This window comes from Cuculus canorus, chromosome 8 (genome assembly GCF_017976375.1).
Source record: "Cuculus canorus isolate bCucCan1 chromosome 8, bCucCan1.pri, whole genome shotgun sequence".
Lineage (NCBI taxonomy): Eukaryota > Metazoa > Chordata > Aves > Cuculiformes > Cuculidae > Cuculus > Cuculus canorus.
In genome coordinates this window covers 30,913,656-30,935,176 of record NC_071408.1, presented here as the reverse complement: position 1 = coordinate 30,935,176, position 21,521 = coordinate 30,913,656, and the positions used below count along the sequence as shown (strand labels likewise).

At 39.5% G+C, this 21,521-nt stretch overlaps 1 protein-coding gene across 2 annotated transcripts in view; it reads right to left on the bottom strand.

Moving 5' to 3' along the window:
* Positions 1–21,521, bottom strand: part of ADGRL2 (adhesion G protein-coupled receptor L2) — a 401,353-nt gene that overhangs the window by 259,187 nt on the left and 120,645 nt on the right. The window lies entirely within an intron of this gene.

Genomic DNA, 21,521 nt, shown 5'->3' with positions numbered 1-21,521 from the left:
TGTAACGCTGGGGAGGGTTACTGCATTATTTATGTTTTATGTATGAAACTGAAATGTGAGCATGGGTATTTTAATCTTATTTCAGCATCAAAGATCGTCCCTCAATTTGTGTGCCAAATTAATGCCCTATCTACTTCATAAAAGCCATCTAAAGGGACTGATTAGCATTGGGCACTAAGTGATGCTTAGGAAGGAAGGTTGTGAGTAAGCAGAGCTGCCGAGGAAACTAGCAACATGCTGTAAAGCTACTGGTGTGAAGGTGTATTTTGTCGCACGCCGATATCCTCCTTTCTATCAGTTCCGACATACGTCCTGAGAGGGACATCAGCCATCGAAACTATAATTGGCAATAGAGGAAGGCAGCCATGTGAATGATATGGAATATTCTTATTAATTGAGACAATAGCGATGAGGCTGTAAAAAGCCTTCCAAGATGACAAAGTCCCCTTTGCATTATTTTAGATTAATTTAAAGTGTTGGCACACATAGCTTTACAACATGATTCTTGGCAGAATATGGGTACTTTCAGACTCATTGATACTCAGGGATTCTTCGCTATTATAGAGTAAACTCCCTGTAGATAAACAAAAGAAAACATTTGAATGAGGTACTTGCAGTGTTTTCCTCATTAGCAGCTACAGTGTCTTGAGCAGGGAATGAGTGTTTTGGGAAAAGCATTCTTGGCATTAACAAGAAAGGACATTGCTTTTACAGGCAAGAACACTTTATGGCTTTCTGAAACATCCTATCACAATACCATATGTAATCCAAATAAAAAAATAAAACTGAAAGCAAAATTAAGTGTTAGGGTACTTTAAAAATAAGTGCACTTGTATATAAATACAGCAGAGAAATACTGAACTGATTTTAGTTTGGTTGCTTTAAATATTGCCCCTGATGTTTTATGGATTCCAGTTCTTCCTTTGTTTGCTATTTAATTGCAACTGGTTTTGATTTCTTTATAAAAATAAAAAAAAAATGCTTTGTTGAAGACTGAATATCCTCATTTTCATTTAGGGGAGGCAGTCAGAATGATTGGTGTGGGCAGACATTTTCCGCGTGCATTCCCCTGGAGTGGCAGGATAAAACACCATGGCAGATATTCAGCTCTAGAGTCGCAGGGACTGTGCCAGTGAGTCTTTAGAGCCTTCTGAGTATAAAACTTTCCTGAGTTAGAGGTTACCTCTTAATTGTGTGCGCATGCGTGAATGCACATTCATTTGTGTGCTGGGACCGTGGCTGCTCTGTAACGGTCTGTACGCTCTCTTGATCTGTATTTATGAATGAAAGTTTTAAATTTAGCTTAAGTCAGTGGATAGCCGCAGGGCTACTATCAGTTACGTTTGGTACCGTGAGCCAAACTTAGCACTTACATCTCACTTATTATGTAGAGATTTAATGGATGGCAAAATCTCTAAAAGCTTCATGAGTCTGAGAACTCAGCAACATCTTTTGCATGACAGATGCATGTCTACAAAAAGAAGGAATGCCAAAGCATTAAAAGTTGCTGCTGTTCTGAAGTGCCAAATTGGCTTGAGAAGAGCCACCTGGATTTGGATTCTTGAAGAGTGGTTTTACTTTGTGCTGCCCTCAGGATCTGCACTGTTTCTAGTACATACATAGGGCAGGATTTCCCCCTAGAAATCAAATCCTCAGATACCGGCATGTATGCAGTTACTCCAGAAGGTGGATACTTCAGTCACAATATGGAAAAGCAGGAGGTGAAACTACTGGTAGGACATAAAAAGCTTCTGTAGCATTTGGACATTTCATGGGTTTATGTCCACATAACTGAAATTGCAGAGAGGAGAAACACAGACAGTCCAGAGCAGCTGACTGCTCCTAACTGGCCATTTAATTTAAGAATTTGCATGAGGCAACAACTTCATCAGTGCTTTTCCCTCCCTCATTTTATTCCTTTTGTCTCAAAGTCTGGGTAGCAAAGGGCTACTGAACATCACATTGCTTCAAGCCACAGGGCTGGAGATTTTCCGAACAGTTGAATTTCATGAACAGCAACCTAAATCACCCATCTATGTTTTCCAACGTAAGTACCGAATCACAATGCTAAAAGGCTATAAGTCTGAATTAAACTGACAACGACAAGGACTCTGCAACATAAGATCCCCACTCCACTATGAGCTGAACCAATACTTAACGTGTATTGCAGCTAAGAACGGATCTGTACCAGGATACCTGACCAGGTGGCTAATCCAGTGTCATCTATCTGACCCACCTGGCACCTGAGCCAGCCTCTGCTCTTACATTATTTATATCGCAGGGCAATGTACTAATTTGAATCCTACCCCTCATCACAGAGCATGTATGAGCCAGGGCTAATCGGGGGATCTTTAACACCGGATCCTTCCAACACATCAGAATGACAGAACCAACTGTGCTGAAGAGCTTCTCCTTCCTGACCTACTGCAAAAATCTCCAGCACCTCAGAAGGCAACAAAATATATCAATTCTTTGATGTAAAGAAATGCAATGTTAGCATATGGTGGCTGAAGGATAAAGCAGGTAGGCTGAAACACCACCAAATTATTGCCCCTGGCATTTTTTTTCCCTTCACCTCTTTTCTCATATTTTCTACTTGCACTTAGCCAAAGCGGTACAGATCCTGCAGAGTTTGTACATATGATCTGCCCTACGAGTCATCAACATGTAAAGATTAACAGTTTGCTTAATTAGAGTTCATAAGCCTAACCTTTGAAAATCAAATGTCATAGAAACATTCAGGTTGGAAAGCACCTGGCAGGGTCACTTTGTCTAAATTACTGCTTAAAGCTGTCTCAACATTGACTTTAGACCAAGCAACTAAGAATTCAGTCTTACGCAGGAATTTAGACTTGAATGTCTCTTCCCTTGGAGAATCCAACAACCTCTCCGGGCAACCTGCTCCAAAGACAAATCATTTTCATAGCAGAAGACAAGAACTTTTCTTGCATCTAATCAAAATCTTCCCTATACCAGCTTATGACTCTCGTGACCCTTCTGCACATTGCTGTAAAGAGCTTGGCTACATCTTTTCTGTAACCTCATTGTAGATAATGAAGGGTTTTGTTAGGGCCTCTTGGAACTATCCCTTCTCCAGGGTGAGCAAGTCCCTGTCCCTCAGCCTCTCCTCACAGTCCAAATACTCCAGCCTCTAACCACCCTGTAGGCCCTCTTCTGAATTTGATCCTGTTTTTCAATGTCTGTCTTATACTGGGGGACCAAAACTGGTCCAGCAAATGCTAATGAAAGGGGAGTAATCATGATCTACTGGCTGTGGTCCTGGTTACAGAACCCCTTTGCACTGCTAGTCTTCATTACTGCCAGGACACACTGATGACTCTCGTGTAGTCTATTATCCAGAAAAAAAACAGGTCTTTTCAGCAGAGTTGCTGTGTAGCAGTCCCCAGCCTGTACAGACGCAGGAGTGTAATTTCTTCCCAGGTTCAGGGCTCTACATGTGTTCTTGCTGATATTAATTAGGTCCCATTGTCCCAGTTCCTAGTCTCTTCAGGTTCCTAGGCCTGCAAAATTGATGAGTGTCTCCTCCTCTGTGTCACTAGTAAAGATATGAGACAGTGCCAGTATAGATCACAGAGTAGCTATGCTTTCGAAGCAGAGTAGTAACTATGGGCCATTACCTTTTGAGCTGGTTGATTCAACCAGTTTTTCTCCCTAGTAGTTCACTTATTTAAACTGTGATGTCCCAACCTAGATACAAGAGAGGTTGTTTTGAAACCCTTGCTAAGATCCTTGTAGATGACAACCACTATGTCTTCTGCCACCTACAGATCTACTCATTTCATCACAAAGGCTAATCAGGTTGGTACAGCATGATTTACCTTTTAGCTATTCCTAATCACCTTCTCCTCTTTAAAGTGCCCCAGAACTGCTTCCAAGATCACTCAATTATTTTCCCAGGGACTGAAGTAAAGAAGATCAGCCTACAGTTCCTTGGCTTGCTTTTTCTTGATGTGCTTGAAGATGGATATGACTTTTGACTCCCTCCAGGCACTGAGGACCTTCCTTGATCTCTATGACCTCTCAAAGATGGTGGAGAAAGGCCAGTTCACTGTCCACAATGAGGCCAGTTCATCAACAAGTCCTCTCAGTACCTCTGGATGTCACCCATCTGCTCCTGCGGATTGGTATGGGTTAAGATTTCTCAAGACAGCTCTGACTTGATCCTCTCCCATTGCTGGCAGTTTCTGTCCCATTTCAATCTTGTGTGTCAGAGACATGGGAGACATCGTCAGTGAACTGTGGGGCAATGACTTACAGTCTTATTTGCATCTGCTGTTACTGTTTAGCAGCACCCACTTGGCAGTAAGTCCACATTATCCCCACTTATTGTTTACTAATACAGATGTAGAAGCTGCTCTTGTTGACTTTGATATCCCTTGCCAGGTCCAACTCTAGCTTCGCTTGCCAATTTCAATTCTAGTCGAGGTTTGGTTTTCCTAACATCTTCCCTGCTTGCCTAGGCAAGTCTTCTATGTTCCTCCTTAGTACCCTCTCCTTCCTTTTGTATATGTGCATCTCTTGTAAATGTCCTTTTTGCGCTGGAGTTCAGCCACATGTTTTAGTCATACTCGTTTAACCAAGATGTTCTCCTGACAGCATTTCCCTGAGTATTGGGATGAGTGTGTTTGTGCTTTGAGGAGGCTGTCCTTAGAGATCCTCCAGCTTCCCTCCTTTGTCTTTCAAAATGGGATCTCATGGGACTTCACCTATCATTTCTCCAAAAAAAGTCTTCCAATCAGCCTGCAACCTTTTCCTTAGAAAAACTCCTGGAAGAGTGATTTGAAGAGCTCTTTCATGTAAATAGCACTACCTCCACTGCCTTCTTCCATGTCTGCCTTTCCTAAAAAGCCTGCACCATCCACCCTAGCTGCACCCCAGTCCTACAGCCATTCCACTGCACCAGTCATCCAAAAGACATCATGGTTCTGCAACCCTGTGTCGAGCTCCAGCTCCTCGTTTTTACTTTGCAGGCTGTGTACTTTTGAGGCACTGGAGGTTGGCCCTCAGGGTGGGATTTAGCCTTTCTGGTGGTTCCCTTCCTCCTATCAACCTACCCTATATACTAACCACCCCAACCTCTGCTCCCTCACTTAACTACAAGGTCATTTCCTCATATCCTAGTCCACATAGTCTAAAGCCTTCCTCATCAGATTGGTAAACTGCTTGTAATTGGTTTGCTTGTGATGATTATACACAACAAGATGCAGTTGCCTTCTACTTCTTTCTTGAAGCATAACAAAGATCAGTTATGAATGGCGGATGTTCTGATAAAAAAGGAAGAACTTTTTTTTCTATACGGATGCAAAGCTCTTCTAAAAACACCCTTGACAACAAAACCCCTTTAATTCCCTATGAAACCTTACAACTAGCAAAGATGACACAGCTAGAGGGAAGGATGATTTTGCGCCTATGCAGGCTTCAGGCTGATGCAATGATTCCTTGGTGCCACAAAGCAGCCTAAGAACAGGTCTGACACGCTTCATAATTAGAATACTTCAGGATCAAAAAGTATAAACATGACTTAAAATCCCCAAGCTGTGCCAACTCCTTCCACAATTGAAGATCTGGTCCTGTAAGCTAAGTATCCAGATGTCAGTGCCAAGAGTTCACAAACACAGACTTAACGCGTAAGCAGCTAAAACGTCACTGCAATGAAACATTCCCATACTGAAATTAAGTATGGTTATTACCAGTGGATTCAGAGCAAATGAGAAGGCAATAGGGGCAAGTCAAAAGAATGCCAGTTTGCCCCTATCAGGACCTGAGAAAAATGGACTGTTGGAGCCGTTGAGCAGCCGAATCTTCAGCTCCAGAAAATGGGTCTGGTTGCAGAGCAGAAGTCCTGCTGTTTTGGCTGGCTCCTTTATTTTATAGAAACAACAGCTCAATTCTAATTGGCACACATCTCTTTTCTCCACTGATAAATAAAAGGAGCGCTGGAATGGTGTATGCAATTCATTTTAGCTTGTGCCTGGAATATATTACTGGCATGCAGTGCTGTGCCAGATGGCAGGGTTGGCATCTGCAAAGTTGCTCAGTGGGCATCTCACTGCTGCTTTTCAGGAAGCAATGTTGCATTTCTTTCTAAGACTGAACACTAGGAGAGAAATGGAAGCTAAAGCCTGTTCAGATGTGGTTTTACCTGTACAGTCTGTAACACGCCACTCCTTGGCAACGACCTGCTATAATTTCATCACTGAAGTATATTAAGAAGAGCTAATCCCTTAGGAGCACCTAGGATATTTTTGAAAAGGGAAATTCAGATCACTAAGGGCATTTACCAACAGGCTACAGCAAATGTAATTGCAGAAAATTGCCGGATACCTTCTCCCTCTATCTGCTTTGCCCCTCCGCTGAGTACGAGGAATGGAATGCATACGTGCTTCTCAGCTGCTTAAATGCAAAATCTCAGAGCTTAGATTAAAGGCACCCAGGTCAGCAGTTTAAACTAAAGCCCTCAGACTTCTCACTGACAAGACTGAGAAGTGGGTGTGTGTCCCAACCTGCCTGCTCTCCAGTGGGAGCAGCAATCTCCAGTAGTGGGGAAACAGTGGGAGATGATAACATCTCACACAGAGCTGTACTGCAAAGGAAACGTATGCCAAACACTTCAGTGCCAAAGGCTTAGGTGCTTAAAGATACATTTAATATGAGAACTTACAGAGCTATCCACTTGAATTAAGGCATTTGCCTTTCACTGAGATCAACATATATTTATGAAAAATCTCAATGATCACTTCTCTAAATCTTTAGTTACTTAAGTACCCTTCAAAAACGAGTCACACATCAAGGAGGAAGATGACTAAGGCTCAGACAAACTGATTTAGACTGTGAAAGTGTTTTCCCCACTGGCAACATGGGTAAATATTCCTGTTTACGAATGGAACTCTATTAGAGGACGAGGAGTAGAAAATAAGGGAAAAAAATATTTTCAAAGAATTATTTCTGACCTATCGAATAAAAAGAAGCTTGGGTCTTAGTCATAAATGATATTGAATGTATGGGTTAAGGGCAAGAAGCAGAGAATTTTGTGCACATCCAGTTCAAATTAAATTGCTAGTTGATTCTTCCCTTAAAAGTCCAGAAGTACTATGAGGTGCAGTGATTATAATTAAAAGAAAGTAATTTGTAGATATCTAATCACACTTCTTTTTTTAAAAAACATGCTCAACTAATCTCACAAAACTAAATGCAAAATAACAATTGAAAAATGTGTCCTTTAGCCTTTAGATGAATTTAAATAAAAATGCGTATTGAATCTGCACATTAATAAAGCCTGTTAAGCTCAGTAGAATACTTTATATTCATCTGTGCTTCATCAAGCAGGTTCGCGACCTCTACAGAACTGCAGCAGCTCCCTCTGTTCTGAAAACCACATGGGGGAAGATGGTAAATATTATTTTGTGATTAGAAAATGTTACTGGAATTGTCATGGAGAAATATTTAATGTAGAGAGTGTGGTCCAGGAATTAAAACATACACAGCAGGAGAAAAAAGCAGCATGGGGGAAGTTTTACTCCTGGTGACAGGCAAGTAAAACTTAAGGAACGTCGATGACATTGGAAATAGTGCCACGGTTGCATAGTTATCGCTGAGGTCATGAAGATATTTAAGCACCTGCTTAACTTTAACCATGTGAGGATTCTTGTTGTTCTAGATAGGGCAATCTGGATATCTTAAATTAAGCAGACAATTAAATATCTTGTTGCATTGGTATTGGAGAAAAATGTGGCCAAGTGATTTTTTTCGCTGCCAAATAGCCATACATTTAAATAACCAAATGTGTTAAATACACACATCAGTGACATTTGATCAGAGTCACAGAAATGATTACGTGCGCAAAGTTATTCTAAGGTAATACATAAAATATGTGATGCAACACTTATTAAAAGCTCAAAGTATTGACTGTGTTTGCGATTGCTCTTCCTGATTTCCCTGCAGTGTGCAGGGATACGTGTACATTTCCATGTGCCCATTACTAGTAATCAATCTGCCTTGCTCTTTTCACAGATTACGTACCAACCAATCTTTTTAGATGTCACAGCCAAGTGGGGTGGATAAAGTATAAAAAACAGAAGTATGGTATTTTGTGTCTCATTAAATAAATCCAAATACGACAAAGAAGGATAAGAACATCAAAACAGCTTCTTAACAAAATCGACTTCCATAGGGCTGACCTCATCACAGTCTAGAACTCCCTCAAAGGAGGTTGTAGTGAGGTGGGTGTTGGCCTCTACTCCCAAGCAACAAGCAATAGAAGGAAAGGAAATGGCCTCAAGTTGCATCAGGGGAGGTTTAGACTGGATATCAGGAAAAAAATCTTCACCAAAAGGGCTCTCAGGCACTGGAAGGGGCTGCCTAGGGAGGTGGTGGAGTCCCCATCCCTGGAGGTATTTAAAAGACAGGTAGATGAGGTGCTAAGGGATATGGTTTAGTAGTGGACAGGTACAGTTTGACTTGGTGATCTCAAAAGTCTTTTCTAGCCAAACAAGTCTATGATTCTACGATCCTAAACGTCTTCTTCTCCCATTCAAATTATACTCGGGAATAATTTGGAAGACTCCGATACTCCCAGCTACAGTCATTGCAAATGCTGTGTCCAATTTTTTTCTCGCTGATTTCACCAGGAGAGAGTCTTAACCGTTGCTTCTCAGATTTTTCAGTTTGAGAGTTTCAGGTCAGCTTGCTTATCTCAGTAGTCTGTTGATGTAATCATTCATTCCTCAGTATAATTTTTTCCTATTGGTGAAGTATTCTTGATTAGCGTATGGTTGCCATATAGTTGTATTACATGTTCCATCACTATCAAATGGAGACAAAGGTCGTAGTGATGCCTGTGTCAGCACACACCCACAATTGCTTATCCTCAAATCCTTCTTATCTAGAAAATTTAAATCACTGAGAAGGTTCCCTGTAGCTAAATATTGCTTTCACATAATTGCCAGGAAAGAACTGCCTAAATTATAGGACATAATAAATTATAGGAGAATCATATCCCTTACAATCCAAGGGGGGATTTAACACAGTCTGTAAAGACTCCCAAAATTTACCAATCTGAATTGAAATTCCATATTTAAATGGAGCTAAGCTAACTTAAATGAAAAGGACCTTTCCTCTTGAGAATGTCTGTTCTGGATAGGATTAATATGAGCTTTCTAGACTTTTAATAGGTTTTAAAGCAAATATTCTATTTACTAATAACTAAAAAATGCAATGGCCACTATAGGTTTGTGTCAGAGCAAAACAAACAGGAAAAGAATATGAATCTCAACAGACTTTTTGAGTTATCTTTCCCTTCTTTAATCTGAGAGATTACTTAACAAAACCGATGTTCATTCAACAACATTCATGAAATCTGTTGTGGATTACCAATATCATCAGTTAAATCTGTTTCAAATTTATTGCTTTCATTCAGGTTAAATAACAAAAGAGTCCATTTGTATCACCACATGTATATACATGAATTCAGCTTTCATCATTCTCTACAAGTTTAATCCAGTGATTTATGTTTTTTAACACAGTTTTGGGCAAATCTGTTGAAGAAATTTAGCCAGACTGATAGAAGAGTTAGACTGGATTACTGTGATGTGTGCCAAGTTTAAAACCTGCCTATTCTGTCTGGAGAAAGGGAAAAGTCAAGCATTTTAACATGGTAACCCTGCTTGAAGTTCTAATCATTTTAATGGCTTTAGCAAAGAAGAGCAGAGGAAGGTTGGAAGAGTTCAAAGACAATGATCTTTATTATTAGAAATATGTTAGAACAGCGAAGAAGCAAAGCTGCTTTTTTCTGCTTTTTCTTTAGTCACAGCAGGAAAGAACACTGCTTAGATTAGAGTTTTCTGATGTTTAAAGAGTCATGGCAGTGGCCACATGTTAATTTTTTTTAAATCATCCCCGTTTTGAAACTCTCTCCGCCTAATAATGTTAAAAAAAAAACACACGCAGAAAATTAAATGTAAAATGCTTCTCTTATTTTTCATATCACAGCTAAATTTTTTACATTAAATTGAACTGAACTGAATTGAATGGGCGCACAGCATAGCTGAGGGTTTTGCTAATGAGATACAAAGCTTTTTGCCTTTAGGTCACTGGTTCAAATCCAGGGAAGGCTAGAAACAGCTGAAAGCTTTTAACCACCTGATGGCTATGTGATATTTTAACATGAAATCGGTTTGTCAATCAAAATCCAACTTCAGGAAATAAGTGTTCCCACTATAAAACTCACCATCAAACAATTAGAGTTATCTGGAGTCTTCTGAAAGGTCAAAAATTAATTATCCTGCACCTTTAGCAGTAATTTTTTTAGATTAAATGCCCAATGTTGAAATGTGTAAGGAGTGATAATGGAGAAGTTTACAGTGCTGATACATTTGCGAACATAGCTTTCAATGGCAAAAGAGGCTTAAATGACTTTTCTTCCTTAAATCTCCTCCTCTCTCATTAGCATCTACTGGTGTAGCGTGTGCTCCTACAGCAATTGACACAGACACAAAAGTACAGCCCACCTCAGTCATACGGGGAGGAAGGAGAAAGAAGTTGTGTACCTGCCAGACGATGATAGAAATTATTTTTACTTTCCATGTTAATCAGGTCTTTAAAAAAATAAAATTTCTGAAAATTTTGAAGGAATGTCAGTAACCTGCAATATCCTCCTACAATTCATGTGTTAGTCTTTTCTGCATAAACAAATCCTTACTTCCAGAAACGACTGATTATGATTGAAGAAAAATGGTTTAAGGGAGTGATAGATATGGATCTTTGACTCCTCCTACAATCAAAGGCAGAACTCCATATTAAACAAAATAAAACTGATAATTCAAAAATTTTGCCTAACTGGAATTATTAGTATTCCATCAGCTCCTTCTATGTCAATATTATGAAGCTGCAAGAAGTTCAAACAATAAGAGAAGAAAATGTTGTAGGAGCTAGTTCCAAGCTCAAGGCTCAAACTTAAAAATGTAGTCCACATCCCAGTACTGAAACAAAACCAGACGACTTTTTATGGTGCTGATTTTAAGTTAAAGGAGGCTGAAAAAATTTGGTACTTAGGCAGTCAAATAGTCGTTTTTTTTCAGATGCTTAAGTATGGGTTTGGGTGTTTACCTTTAAAAACATATTTAAATATTTTCAATAAAATTTAGACAATGTCCCTGGCTGTCAGTGTGAGTCAGACTTGGGTAGTTTTGGACACGGAAGGAGGTTTCCAAAATCAATCATTTAACCTTCCTTTCTCCTCCCTTTTCTTCACTCTGTGTGAGCTCGGACAAGACACCCTCTTTTCAGCAGCACCATTTACCTCGTAAAAAGCAATGCTTTCACAAATCTTAACAATAAAATATTTACTTTTAAAAGTTCAGAGACACACTTAGTGATGCCATTGCTGGGAAAAAGAGAGAGGCAATACCTAGCTTTAGTTCTTATCAGACTGGAGCAAATTAGAGTAATTAACATTTTGGATAATCCGATTATCTTTAGAATCGTACTGTGCTTATTAAGAATCAAGTTATTTTTGCATCAATATTTTCCATTTCTTATACACGAAATAGAATTAATTTCATGGGGACAGTCACAGTTCATAGTAATCCACATGTAAGAAATGGTGATAGTGACCCTTAAAAAGGTGCAGAAACCCTTTACAAGGGTTTAAACCAATCCTGAGTCGTACAATGTGATGGTTTGGTCCGGAGGTATCAAATCCCACAAAACTATGTAAGGAGACTCACGGTGAATTTCCAGAAGATGCATGAGTTCAAAACACCCTCCCGCTCTGATGAATGCACAGTTGGACCCCGAAACTTCAAAAATCTCTGTGGTTTAGTTTTCCAGCACGGATGTTCAAAATGCCAGGGAAGACACGAATTTTAATTTTCATTTTGTGTTTAGATTTTAGTTGCTTTGATGTCTGTTATGACACATTGCTATCAGTCTGACTTTTTTTTTTTCATTTTTTGTTTAGCTTTCAATAAGCGTGTGGTCGTAACAAAATCTTACATTTTTTTTTACTGGGAATCAGTGGAAATCTAAGTCTGCAAAAAAAAGGCTGGGATGTGCCTTAGCACTCATACTTTAATTCCCAGGATGTTTACACTGCACAGCTCGCTCAAATGATTGGCACCTACATCTGAACTCACAGGTTAGCTCAGCCTAGGTTTAAGGTTTCCCACAGCAAGGTCTTTTTGTGTTAGACATCCTTCTATTTCCGCATATCTCGAGGGCATACCAAACTATTGGCTATGATGAAATGTTCTACAATCCTTTCCCACTAAGAAAGTTCATTTACACTGTGGGTGCCTTGTCCAGAAGATTTGCTGAACAGAGGCACACAATCATCACTCAAAAGATTATGGCTTGTTAAGTACCATCCTCAGTAAAATACAGCTTGGTCTTTAACTTAGAGCCTTCAGTTTTACAATCAGAGATGCAAATTACCATGAATAGAGGCCTAACCACTTAGGAAGTAGGAAATAGGAAAGGAGACAAACATAGTCATGCTAGGGCTAAAACTATAAAGATGACTGGAGAGATGACATAATTAGGGAGAAATTGTGTAGCGTCTAAACAATAAGGTTGGGTTCTGAAAATCACTCAGTTGTACCAATAAACTGGCAGAACAAATCAGTTCAAATAAGCTGCAGAGGCAAAGCACAGCTGGAACAACCAATTGATTCATTGGGTCATGATGCACTCATTAGATCAACCTCATCCCAGCTTTCCTCAGCTCTGCTTACTGAAGCTTAGAGACCTCCCTAGAACCATGCCCCAATTCACTAAGGCCTTTTCCAGTCATTCCTTTTTTTCCTTCTGCTCAGTGGAGGAAAAGCATTTGCTTTATTAAAGGCTCTCCTTACCACTAAAGGGGGATAAATGTATCTCCTAGACCCTAAAAGCAAGATTGAACTTTTCACTGTGGTCATGAATAAAGCATAACATGTAATAGCAGTGTATTTTCCAAGAACTTTAAAAATGAAAGATCACAGGTTTCTGAAAGTTTTGTTGCAGTTAAGGAGGGATTAGCTCAGGGACAGTCTGTTACATTGGCTATAACAGTGGTCTCTTCCAGTTCGATAATGGACATAGCAACAAAACTTTTCCATTCGCAAGAAATAAATCATTCTTCACTTTGCCTCCCTTTGTTCCGCGAAAGCTACATTCTTGCAGTCGTGAAAGCCAATTTTTTCCCCTCATCTGCCTTGCTAGCTCTCCTAATCTGCTTTAGAAGAACAAGGCCTATCTGGGGGAGGGAGAAAAGTGCTGGTACAAAGGCCAGGCTCGTCCTTCCTTCTTTCTACCCAGTTACACATAAAGGAGAAATGAATGTGAGGAAATAGCTTGGCTCAATGTACGGCCTTTAGTTCGGACAGCTGGAACAAGGAGGTGAGTGAGCAGCATTAGCTTTTGTTCCGTTACTTGGCTGAATAAGCAGGAGTACAAGACATACAGAATAGGTGTAAAGGGATATGACAAGAATTTGGACATCGTATCCATTTTCCTAAGAACTGAAAATATGGGAGCGAATGAAACTTGGAAATACATTGATGCATTGTGCTCTATCGCCTCCAACGCTTTGGAAGCTTTACTGACAAGTTGCAAAGTCTTCATTGGAATCCAGCAAGCTGTAATAAGGAGACCTTGCCTTCCAAATGTTAATGCTGAAACTCCAGGCTTGAAAGAAAGACTGACAACAGACAGACAGAAAAAAATAATAGACTGCTTCTTGTCAGTCCTTTGGGGTTTCTGAATAGCGATTTGGCATCCTTTGCCATTTTAGTAAACTGAGAAGAAGTGGAGGTTTGAAAATGGAGAAAGGCCTTGAAGCAATCTTGGACAAATCTTTCATTATAGAAATATGGAAATGTTGCTATGAATGTTAGCTATGAATGTTTTACTGAAAAGCAGAACTATTTATTAGCCATATAGCGTATGCAGTAGAACATTAGTGAATAAGGTGCGTGCTAGTGGTAAGAGTGTTTGGTAACGCTAGGAACAGCTGTGAACATCAATCTGCCTCACGGCTCCAGGAAGGACGGAGGAGTTCCCTCAGTATTTCTAATAGTTGACTCCACAGTTGGGAGCACCTGTCTTGGGCTTCTCACTTATACTGACCCTTCAATGGCCCGTTTAGCAAAAAGGGAAGCGATTCCACAGGACTCTTTCAGGAATTAATGAAACTACCTGCACTGATGCAACCAAAATTTGGGTGACACGAAGCAGTACAAAAAAGATAATTATAGATTATCTTCAGTCTGGATGACAGGATGTTTACTAGACTTTCTGAACCTCAGTCAATGAGTGTACATGCTTCTAACACACAACTGCCTGCTCATGCAGAGCTGCTTCTTGTGGTGAATATATGGACCACAAAGCTATCGACTGACGCAGCTCTACGTAAACCAGTGAAAGTGCTGAGCCTTTGGGGAGAACCTCCACCTTCATGGAGAGTAAAACTTCTTTGCATTGCAGCTCCCCAAGGCCCAGTGGTTCCACCAGAGGAGGGCACTTAACGTTATGGACTGATGTATGAAAGACACACCAGCCACGTGGGGAAGGAATTGGCACATACACTGACTACACAGCTCTGGTCCATTACTGGGTTTGGCTGGAGTTTGCCAGCAGATGTTAGGTTTTAAATATTTGACAGCACAGCCAGGGACACCTGTCTTTGACGTCTCACCCTTCACTCACCCATTTAATGCAAAATTTGACCTTCTGTCCTGAACATGCCAGGGGAGACAGGCATAACCCTTTACTTAATACAACCCTTCTCTGTAACTAGATGTTTTAATACAACCAACGCTATTTAAAACAACACAAACATATCTCATTATTGTCTGAAGAGAAAAATAGGCCTCTGTATAGCACACATTTATATTCTGCAATAAAATTGGCACCTGGTATAGCAAAAAGGATATCAGTGTGCATGTTACATGGCTTTACTGGCTTCATGTGAATAATGCAAAAAGTATTAAATGAAAGAAGCACTGAAATTGCCACTGCCGATAATTTTTGAAGAGTGCAGAATAATTTCTTGAGGAAACAAGAGGCACTATTCATTACACTCTATTACATGAGCTCTGCTTTCATTTTTTTTCCCCTGGAATTAGTTTTGTAAAATTCAAGGATCCCAGCTGTTTAATAATGACATTGTTGTATTCATGCAAATCGCTCAGACCTTATGTCAACATTTAATTTTACAATAAATATAAAAATAAGACTAGTTGCATTTGTAGTCCCCTGGGTTGTAACTGGCTAATCATCCAAAACATCCCTTTCCCTCTTCCCTCTTGAACATCCTCGCTGCTTTAGACGTAATAATACTCAAAAGGAAAATGTTAACATTCATGGGGTGTATTGAGAGAAGTTTATAGATATTGACAGTAGTGCTCATGAAATAGATTATATCAAAACACCAAATATATTACCTTTACCCCAGTGGTAAGCTTTTGTAAATTGAAGTCAAATATGTAATCATTGAACTCTGCAAGGATGATAAAGGCAGAATAGAAAGGACTTCAGGCACTAGAGATTTAGAGAAGGAACTGTTCCCACCAACCATTTACTCTTAATGAATTTTTAAGAAAAAAATCACTTATTTACTGAATGATACTTCAGAAAGGATTGCTAAATTCTGAGCTGCTTGTATAAAGAATGCAGTACCTATAACTCCCTCTAAAACTTGTGCCAGTGCATTGAACACAAAATAAAAGCAAAGAGAATTTGGTTTATCATAAAAACAGGTGGTTAAATCCTAAAAGACAAGTATCTTGCAGAAGAAAACAAGGCTGTAGGGACAGAAAGGTAATCAAGAACACATTATTCCAAATTCCTATAATATAAAATATAGTTATATCAAATATATGGAATTTTACAACCACAGTAGAGCATTTAATAGAGAAATTTCTGCATAAAAACTACTCTTCATGCTGTCCAATAGGAATTCCCATAAGAATATATTTGCTCAAAATACGCTAGATGTTCCTCAAATGTCAACACAACAGATTGTTAGGTAGACAGTTAAAAATCACTTCTGTTCTGTACTTTGAAAGACTAAAGCAACATTGATAGGACTGCCTACTTCAGTAGATGCAGAAAGCTAAAACTGGACATGTTGGAGTCAATGAGAAGTGTATCACCATGTCCGGTGTGGTAGAATTAGAGGGAAAAAACCCAATCCACTTTATAACACTGGGGTTGTGTAGCCACTGACACCCTAGATGAAAGTCTAGTTTCGCCACATCTATGGGAACCTTATTGCTGATGTTCAAATGGGTCAGGATTGTACTTCGTGCATGAGAAGATGACCTTCATACCAGGTTTGAAAGGTCACATCTTTGAGGCAGCTAGGGACCAAAGGGGTGTAGGCTCTGGGAGGGACACCGAGGATGTTTCTTTTGGCTTGGCCCAATGTAGATTCAGCATGTGTCACAAAGCATCTTAGACTCAAAAGACTGATGAAAAGACACGTCTGCTGTTTCAACCCAGAGCCTGTAGCAATAGTTGTACACCATTTATACAGGTACTTTGGGGGAAGAATCTGTCCCACAAACTTCTATAGATCTCAAGCTAGCAAAGCTTTTTCTTGCTCTCTCAGCTCAAAACATCAGCGCTTACCTTACAAAACACCTTTCTGCTTCTTCAAAACAACCAGTGGTTTTTGCTCTTCATATTCAGGGAACCCTGTACTGACTCTAATCCACGTACATCTCCTTTCTGGCTTCTTATTGCCTCCCCAGAGACTCCACGTTCACTCTGCAGACTCTGCCCTGTGCTGTTCTCCTTTGTTTCTTTGCGACTTCATACTCTCTTCCAGGCTGCTGCGTCTGCCTCAAGCAGTCAACCCCTTTCCACATTTCCCTAGTGCATCCAATGACCTCATTCCCCCTCCTTCAGCTCCTCATTTTCTTCAGTTCTCTTTATTCTTCCTTTCCAGCTCTTATCATTGCTTAAGAACAGCCCGCTGCCACTCCTTTCTCCCTAACAGGCCAGTATTACTAAAGCAATTAGGCTAACAGAAAGCATCTCTTAGAGAACGTTTCTTTGGTTTTCACACTTTTTTTTTTTTTTTCACAGAGATATAAATATGTTTATAGTGGCTTTGCTTCAGATGTGATTTGTGATGATTAGATCAGATTGCAGGATGCCAAGACTAGAGACCTTGGATTGTCTTTTATCTGTGAAATGCCAGGGATGTAAGTATGTGTTATAAATGAAATAATACCGAAGCAATAATGAAGATAGCAGTTGTATCTTTGTCATATCCTCCACCTTGGAAATGCTGTGAAAGGTTTTGAATGGGATTGTGTGTGAAAGGGTAAGTTTATCTTCCCAGTTCTGTGTAGCTGGTGTCCCTGAGGAAGTGCTCGATACTAATGAAAAGCTGAATAGTTTCTCTAGAACTGTAGGGATCTTCTATCAGCCGCAACGCAGGCATCCCTGCTTTGTAACTCATCCTCTTTTTGTATTATTTTCTACTCTGTTTTATGTTCAACTTCCACTGTATTAATCACATTTTGTTTAAGTATTCTCCGCGACGAGAAACCTACATAACAGATATTCTGTGTATAGAGATATATAGAGAGTGTATGTGTGAGAGATCAGAGCTATGTCTGGTTTTCAACTGTGAGAGCACTTCATATGAAGTGTAAACGCTATAGGTTTTGATGGAGCACTAATGATTTCCAAACAACATCTTTAGCAGTATTCTATTGGAACACGGATTCCAGCACAGTTAACTTTGGCACCTGACTAAATCCTCATATAAACTTGGGCCTAGAACAATAAAACTGATTTGTGGATACCTTCAAAACATGAATAACCCAACCTACTCTGGAAAAAAGTACGTAAGAGGAGCCTCAGTTGTTAAAGAAACAACTGAAATGAACGTGTTTGAGGAAAGGCTGGTAAAATTGAGTGTAATATTCCAATCTAATCACATGTATTTTTGTTCTTTTCAGTGTTCAAGATTTAGAAAAGAGAAATGGACACGGTAATCAAAACAGGAAAGCATCTTTTTTTTGTTTTTTAAATGCAAGGTTTATAGCTGATCTGAAACTTGCAGAATTTGTTTTCGCTTTAAACAAGAACTCATTTTGCAGCCGGTTTACAGCTGTGCGAGAGATCACAGCACTGTGATTGGCCTGGATCACAAGACAAGGATGCAGCGAGACCAGCACTTATCTATTTTCTCCTGGATGCAGACAACATTCAGTGTCCACGGCCAGCAATCCCCGCAAGCCTGGCAAGCACTGGAGATTAGTACACCTGCCTCAGTTCCCAGCAATGCTCCCCAGAGCAGGTGCACTAAGCCTATAGTTTAGAAAGTCTCTTCACACCTGCGCCTCTTAACTAATGACCCTTTTTGTTTTCTCCTTTTTTGATCTCCTGAGTGTGAGAGATGATGCTGAGACAGCAGACAGGCAGGTGTGGCAACCCCAAGGAGAGGAGAGAGAGGGCATGTGCCTCTGTGTGTGCCTGCCAGCAAACCATTGATTTTGTCCTTTATCTTTTTGCAGGTGACTTCTCACAGGACTAACAGAAATACTTGCATTTTCAGAAGCTTGTGCTTTCACTGGAGCTTTGCACGCGTCCGTGTTTCTCTGAGGCGGGAAGAACCAACTCAGTTAATCCTGATCCTTGTACTTAAGAAAATACTTAGTTAATCCTGATTCCAAGTATTTTCTCAAGTACTTGCACACAACGGGTACAGGGTGATGCCCACGGATGTCAGCACAAGTAATCTCAGCTGAGCAGACTATTATTTGGCCCATGGTCAGAAGGACTGTGAAAGAGCAGAGGAAGGTTATCCAAAACGGGGCTGATAGCTCTCAAATCCGGGAGCTGGTCAAGCAAGCAAGCGTGTGAGGCAGACGGAACATGCAGCCTGTTTCATGTGTCCCATACAAATTACCTTCTTTTGAATTTAGCTTATATTCTGCTTATAACCCTTCTATAAACTAATCCTGATTTGTGGGTATGTTTTTAGTATTCAAGACTAATCTTGAGTAGTAGAAATAAACAGTTCTCCTCCTGTGCCATCCATAAATTCCTGACTTTCACTGTTTATTCATTATTCTGTCTGGGAGCCATGTAAAAAGCCTCTCTCTTCCATGAGGAAGCTAAAATATTTCACACAAAATACCGATGCATACCAGATGATCAATAGTATGTAACAAATCCTTTTGTTTGTACAAACACCTATAATTTTTACTAAGTAAAGCCATATTACAAATAGGTACAGTGACAAAAAGCATTTATATCTAATAGCAATAAAAACTGCTAATGTGGTTTGGCTGGATACGGATTCTGAATCCAAATGGATGTTTGTGTTCATAAATTCATTGTTGTGCGATTAATCTATAAGATCCTATGGGCAGAATAAGTCATATCTGAAATAATCGGAATAGATTCTGTTTAAAGTCATTTGCCAATAACTTGTGATCAGCATATAATCTTTAACGATGATATTGCTGAACTTTGCCCATAAACCAATAAGCAGTTTAAGAGCTACTTATATTTCATAAATTAAACATTATCTGGATAAATACATGTCAGTACAGAAGCATTTGTGTCTCATATATTTTCCTTGGTTTAAATGGGTTCATCCAATATCAGCTAGGTAGTGAACTTTGAAGCAGAGTCCACTGTAATAACAGTAAAGTTTAATGATGCATAGCTTTGTGAGACTGACAAATTCCCAGCCAAAGTATTGATTCCTGGAGAATTTATGAAGCACAGGCTCTATTCTATGTCATTATGGTCCATTTTTGGCTGAAAGAATCATGTAAAATAGATTTTTAAATGAGTGGTAATAGCCAGACATAAAGAAGGTATTGATGTGTGTCATGAAGGGTGAAACAGCATGCCAGGTAAAGCCATATAACAAATTGCAAACAACAGTGCTGGAACTCCTACAAATGTAAATTTGTTTTTAGTTTTAATCAAACCTTTGTTTCAGTAAGTACAAATTTTGCCACAGAACTGAAAAAAAAAAAAAAAGCCACTCTTCTAAAAAATGTAATTATTTACAGTTCGATTTCATGCTTCACTTTGGAATGTGTCTATAAAATGCATATCTCACTTACAGACATGTTAATCAATATGAATTGTGTACTACATTACAACAAAACTACATCTGAGATTATTAGGGAAAAAATCAAATGCACAGAGTTCTGCTTACTTGAGCAATATGTGAAAATTAATAGCTTGAACCTCTGCAGAACTGCCTGTTAAAGGATAGGACATATTTTTTCCTTTTTTTTTTTTTTAAGGTGAGTTTTAATAATACTATCTGAGGCATTTTGCGACAAGGTAAAACCAAATTACGGCACAGACAGAACTTGAAACAAGAATGAAATCTGAAAGGGCAGAGGAACAGACAAAAAGATGGAGAAAGAGAACCATTGATTGGGTTACCGGGGCTTTACAAGCAAGTAACACTGCATTTTAATTGCATTCCAGCAACCTCTTTTTGATCTAGAAAGAGGTCACCTAGGTCTAACAATGCAAGGGACCTTCATAGTCCAGACGTAAATATATCTCCCACACACCCAGAAGCGCCCTGAGAATTAGCTAAATCCTCCTCAGAGCAGCTGCTTTTCAACAATTCAGGAGTTTATCAGCCTAATAAAAAAGTAGCTGGCAGGAAAAAAGGCTGACAGTCTCAATAGGCTCTTCTGTGGCCTAGTGGGGCTGAAGAACTCTTCAAGGTCTTAGTCAACACTGAACAGAGGGCTCTGAACTGGCACACTCATCTACACCACAAACAAGCTGCAAAACCCAGAGAGAGGTCATTCTTTACATAAATGGTTTTCCCAGGCAGAATGCAAGTGGATTCAAAGAAAGTAGGTTGAATCCAGGTGCAAGGTTAGAAAAAAAAAGTGCTTTCAGGCTCAGAGAAGCAGGGGAAAAAAGCTCCCACCTGTAATACAACCTAATAGTAGCACTATTTACTTCCCTTCCAGTTCAAATCCTTCTCTATTTTTGTATTCTGTATGTTCACTGTGATTTATAAAAGCAGTCCTCATCTCTCAAATGCAGCGGTTTTGTCTGAGGCCTAATAGATTTCCAGCCTACGTCTTTACAATCATTTCAAACCTCAGCCTGGGCGCATCGTAAATGCGTGACAGTCATTTCACTGTCTGTTTATTTAGTTCTATTTTGTTATTAATTTCAAAATTCATTTTCCACAGGCCATTTTCACCTTAATTCCTATCTCCCTGCCTATTACCAGTGTGAGATAGACTTTTAAAGTTGCTATATCTTTCATGTGTTAATCCGCAAACGTATAGTCTACATAAGAGTACATAATTATTGTACCTGACTGCAACAAATCAACTTTACTAAAACAGAACTGTCCTTTTATCAACGACATTAACTGCTGAAAAGGGAAAATAAGTCTACTTAATGGCATATTAGATTCAGTAAATAAGCTATTCTACAATTACTAACTCACTTGATGACAGCCGTCCAAAGAACCACCTTTGATCACTGACAAGGCCCCACAA